General features: G+C 40.0%; 1 protein-coding gene across 2 annotated transcripts in view; it reads right to left on the reverse strand.

The window, feature by feature from the left end:
* The window catches only part of Galnt7 (polypeptide N-acetylgalactosaminyltransferase 7), a 139,035-nt gene that overhangs the window by 132,730 nt on the left and 305 nt on the right, over positions 1–6,000 (reverse strand). The window lies entirely within an intron of this gene.

Consider the following 6,000-nt stretch of genomic DNA (forward strand, 5'->3'; position numbering starts at 1 on the left):
TTTCCAATCTTTTTTTATTGGTGCATCTCAATTGTACAGAATGCTGAGTTTCACTGAGGTACATTCACCCAAATAAAAAAAAAATTTTATTCCACCATTTTTCATCAGTAAAACTGGACTTCTTTCTGGTTTCACCATATTCCTTTAGTTTAGAATGTTTTTCCTTGTAATTCTACCTGGCCAAATCCCACTGACATTCCTGGTATAGCTAAATTTTATGCTCTTTTTTTGTTCTCCGTCTCAACATCCACCTCCTACAGCTCTGTAAGAAGCTTCTTTTTATGACTAACATTCCCACAGTTTATCTCTCTTAAGGGATCTGAGCCTATGTCCTCGACATTTTTGCATCTCCAGGACCCAGCCCACTGCCTCACAGTAAAAAAGACCTCAACACATTATTTTGAGTGAAGAGAAGTTTCAGGGTAGGGGAATGGGAAAAAGCCTTTGTTGCTTTCATGTGTTCATTACCACCCCCCCCCCACACACACACACACAAATTGCTATTATGGACACCTACTGTGGCTATTAGGTCGAGACTTGAATAATATCTTTATTAAAGTCAAAACTTTCCACCTCCTCTACAATACACAATCTCCCATGCCTAGAGCAATGAAACTTATATTTTAGGGCCTGGGATCTAGCTCAGTGGGAGAGCACTTGCCAAGCATATATGAGGACCTAGGTTCAGTCCCACACACACACACACATACACACATACAAAACAAAAAACAAAAAAAAAAAACCCTCTCTCCATACATACACATACAATATTTGTTGAGTATCATATTTAAATATCACTATATCTCCTAATACTTACAAAAATTGTCCACATTAATATATATTTCACCTTCTCACCCTTCCCCCTTTCAATCTTATATAAAACTATAAATCCTTCCTTTCACAGCCTTTGTCATTGAATTCTAGAAATTTTAAATTCTTGACTTAACGACTTTTCACATGGCAGATTATACATTCAATCTTCAGGAATGTAGAAATCCACAGTGTACATATGAACAAACACAATTATCTAGTTTGAAGTTTAATAATTGCAACCATTTTCCTATATTCAATAGCTTTTCAAATCTTGCTGCCCAAATCCCCCCATCTTTTTTTTTTTAAATAACTAGGAAGTTAGAATGTGTATATGTTCTGGTTACAAATGGTACAAACTCAGAATTTTGCTTTCCATTCCTGAAGCTTACCTTTCACTTTCTCCAATTTATAATTGACCGACCTAATGCAGCTTATACAGAAACCTAAATTGTATCCTTCGTCTTATTTCCCCTTCTACACAGCTAACCTAAGTCACAAAATAGTGATCCAAATTCAATTGTTTTACAACAGTTCTCATTCTCTTTTCACTAATAACTGTGCACTTCCCAAATGGATATTTTAAACCTTTCTACCTATTGGTATGGCTGTTAATGAAACATATTCATGTGACACCTTTTATATTGCTACTGGATTAAGGAACAGAAAATTTATCCCCAGTAAAACATGAACATATGCAAATAGGGACTTTAACTCTAGATATTTTCAATGTTCTCCCGGGGACATGACTGAGGGGGAGATAAAGGGACAGGGAGCAGGCTGACCTTACTTAGACCCCTGTATGGGAGACTCTTTCACAAAAACCAACAAATAAGAAGCAATTCCTAGGAAATCTACCAAACATTTTCAGTGTCTAGACATATAGGGAATACATAAATAGATGTACTTTATGTTTTTGACCAAAAATTTAATATGCACCTTCCACAAATTCAACACCAAGAACAGAAGGGAAGATATACCCTATGAGCAGGAAACATGAACTTTGCCTCCAAAAGGCTCATAGTCAGTGGTCTGAGGCCTTGTTTGGCTTATAGGACCATCGGGGAAGTAGGGAAGATTCTAATTCTCAATCCAGAAAATGCACATATACACAAAAATCTGCAATAATTTCAGGATGTCTATAAGCCCAGATTTCTTAGGCTTAGTGATATAGATTTATTATCAACATCAATATTATTATTACTAGAAATTTTGGACGGTGAAAAGTTGAGAACTGCAAAGAAAACAAAAAACATCCTGAGCCATGTAGACTGGAGAACTGAGAGAACAGTGGCCACTTAAGACATTACACTTTTGCTAAGTGATAGCTTTATCCCTAACAGTATAAATGGCATTTCCCTTTGAGATAAGATCTCATGGTCAAAGGAAGAATTTTTCAGGTTACAACTGATCATCACTGAGATAAAATTACTTTGGTAAGTTGAAACTAAACTGTGACAGGGTAGTGAATTTGGCCACTAGTCCTCATTTAAGCTATACCCCTTTCAAACCTAACTTCTTGGCCAAGCAGTAGTTGCTGAATCCTATCGTGTATGCTCTGAATTTACATGTCACTAATGGTTTGGCCAAAGTATCATTTGAATATACAGAGAATCATTATCATCATCTACCCTAGGTAACAACTCAATGCTGCATTCACAAAATCTGACTATTCCAATAACTTAAGAAAACAGCGAAGAAAGCATGCGCACACACACAGAAGTACCTTTTCAAAATCCAGGGATGGCTCTGTGAACTTAGGGGTCAGTGGAAAGAGAGAGCCACTGGAATTCTTTATTCTTACATAGGGGACACACAAGGGGAGGTTCCATGGAACATTCTATCCCAAAAAGGGCAAAGGAACAGGTGAGTGTAATTCAATCCCACTGGGTAACACCTACTCTCAGAGCCACACCTCATTATCCCAGTGGAGGTAAAGCCCAAGTTACTGCAAGGCACAATAATTGTTCAGTATCTCTTACTCAGGACTTAACGGTGTGTATTTCCAGGGCGGCTCCAGAAAATGGGGTGCAACAACTGTTCCATACTCCTTTACTCGGGACTTAAAGGTACATAGAGTCCAGAGCAACTCCCAACAAATCATGAGTTTACACAAAAGCCCAATCAGTACTGAGGGTTTTAATAGAACCACTGAGGCTAAATTTCCTTTACTTTCTTTCAGTGATTATGATTCAACTTCAAACACTCATTCAGGCCTAAAACCTAGGGGAAATGGTTTCAGTCTGAGACCTATTATAATTTATTAAAGAAACTTTTTGCACTTTGCATGTCTAAATAGATGGTCTTAATAAATGATGACCTTAAACTATAGAGAACAATGCCTAAAAAATAAGCGTTCTCATAACCATAAAATACAATAGAATGAATAAATTTTGTCTTTATAACTTTTCATAATGTAACAATCTATCATCCTAGACCTTCTGCCACCTTCACTTCCACATCCAATCACCAAATCCTGATGCGTTTGCATCTTTAATAGTTGTTGAATCAATTCACTTTCTTCATTACCAATTCAAGCAAAGTCATATGTCACATGAACTATTGTAACAATGGAATTCTTAATTATCTATAGACCAAAGTGTATCTCCTGCAGGCAGTCAGGGTAGTCCCTCAAAACACAACTGTAATCATGTCTCTTCCCTAAATTACATCCTTATACAGCCTTCCATTCCTCTTAAGATCTAAATCCATGTCTGCAATATACCATCCTTACCTTTGTGGTATCGTTACACCTATCTCCTCACCCTCCATGTTCCAACTACATCCATCTTCCAGTTCCTTCCTTCCCCTGCCTCAGGACCTGGCACATACTGCTATTTTCAGGAGTGTCCCATCCCCAGATCAACAACTATTCTTCTTCAAATCTTCGGATTTCAACTCCAAGTCATTTCTTCAGAAAACAGCTCCTCTGTTTTCTGGTCCCCTATGGTTTTCCTTCACAGCATGTAGCACAATTTTTATATATTGTGGAGGCTAGATCAATGTGTTTTCTTCTCATTAGACTATAAGATCTCTGAGGTTAAAGACAAGGAATGTTTCCTTAACAATCAGCACCATACATGGTACACAGTAGAAACTCAAAAATATTTGAATCAAAGAAAAAAAATAACACAATATGATTGGGATAATAAGGTCATTTTTCTACATCATTCACCTCAAAGAAAGGACAAGAGATTCAGGTACAAGGATGGAGCTAAGAACATGTTTCTCTTGTCTTGACTCCACAGGTGGGAAATATTAAAGCAAAGAAATACTCCCTGTAATGAAGGAGCAGGTTGTAACAGACTTTAATGTCTGGAATAGTAATAATAGAAAACAAAAAATTGCACAAGGTGGATGGAGCATAAAAAGCCTGATGGAACACAAACAGAACCTATATTTGGTAAACTGGATGTTCTAGCCAATCTCAGGACGTTTAAAGAGATCCAAAACAATTCCAGATTAACATTAAAGAGAAGCAGGGTTCTCAAAATGAATTGGAAGTGTCTGCAATCATAATCACAGTAAATGAACTGCAAGGGAGAGAAGAAACTCAAGAATCAGCATCTGAGTACCTGGTCAGTCTTCCCTAATCAAGAGGGTCTTCTAAGACTGGATTTCTTAAGTTCTTAGATTAGCTTTAATTAAAGAAATGCAATAGTCCCTCATTTACACTTTTCTGATTTATATGCTATACCTTAAATCACTTAGATTACTATTTGCCTGGAAAGTCAATAAAAAGAGTTTGCTTTCCTGATACCTAAGAATTCATTTTAATTTTAATTATGTTGGTAAATCTTAAATCTGGTAAATTATACAATTGCACTGGGTCCACTGACAAATTTCACTAAATAAGTTGAACCAAAGAGATATCGCCACCTCACTGTAATTAAAGGGGCACTATACTTTACTTACATATCAGCACTGATAAAATATCTCAAGAGATGGGAATGATGTTTCACCATCTCTTTAAGAAACTCATCATCTAAACTACCGGACATTCTAAACATGGCAATTTTGTCAGTTTTTCCTCAATTTCTCTTCCAGAAAACGAAGACTAACATTTCTAGCACTATGTAAAAGGCCATGTGATGATTTCAAATATTTACAGACAACTGCAAATATTCAGTTATCCTTTGTCAATAAATCCTCAGCAAAATTAGAAAAAGGTCACCATCACTCACTCCATGAGAGCCGCCAATACACTGCAAAGGAAAACGACACTTTTTATCATCAATTTAGATGACTTAGATGGGAATCCACTCCAGATAGTACAACAGGAGATTCTTCTGCAGTAAAAAACTATCCAAATACTGAAATTTACAAATTAAGTCCTGACATAAACAAGGACTGATAAGGGAACCTCCTCCTAAGATTCTTACTCTTGAAAGAACTCCACAAGCCTTTTCACTCAACATCCTAACTTTCCAGAAGGAAAGTTAATAAGGAGATCACATGGATGCAATGTTGATCGTTTTTGCAAAAGGCACTTTGCTAAAGACTCCGAAGGCTCCTCAGCCTGTCCGTGGCTCTGAACCACTGGCAGGGAGGAGGTGGCTATCCAAGTCTCAGGGGCGAGGTACTAGGTGCCTGCAACGGCTCACGGGAGGGAGGGGCAGGTCAGGTTGGGGAACCAGAACGCTCTTGCCCCTACAATTGCTTGGTCAGTGCAGAAGCAGTGACCGCGGCCCCTTCCAAGCGGCGCGGCTCACGGTAACTAATGTTCCGAGGCTCCTAGCTAAACCCTCAAAAGCCAGGGAGTGTCAAATCTAACACCCGCGCCTTGGGCGAAAGACAAATGCGTCCCAGAGGAGCGGCAGGGAGCTCCGCGCCCGGGCGCCACTCTGCGTCCGGCTCAGGGAGGAGGCAGGCAGCGCGGGGAACCGGGCGCCGACACAAGTTAGTTTTGCGGCCCGAGAAACACTGCTGAAGCCCGGGAAGAGGAACTGACTCCCAATCCCCGGGAAAGCACCAGCGTGCTGTCAGCGAAGGAGTTTCCCCAGGCGCCAGGGGTGGGGGACGCCGATCGGGGCGAGGACGCCCCTCCCCTCTTCCAGAGAAACGGGAGGAAAAGCCGGTCCGGGGCGAGGCCTCGGCCGCACATCGCACCCGACTCCCGGCCACCGGAGTTGAGGGGGAGGCGGCGCTCTCCGTACTAGCCGGAGGCGGGGCGCCGTCGTCCTCCCACTC

Source organism: Marmota marmota, unplaced genomic scaffold (genome assembly GCF_001458135.2).
Source record: "Marmota marmota marmota unplaced genomic scaffold, marMar, whole genome shotgun sequence".
Taxonomy (NCBI): domain Eukaryota; kingdom Metazoa; phylum Chordata; class Mammalia; order Rodentia; family Sciuridae; genus Marmota; species Marmota marmota.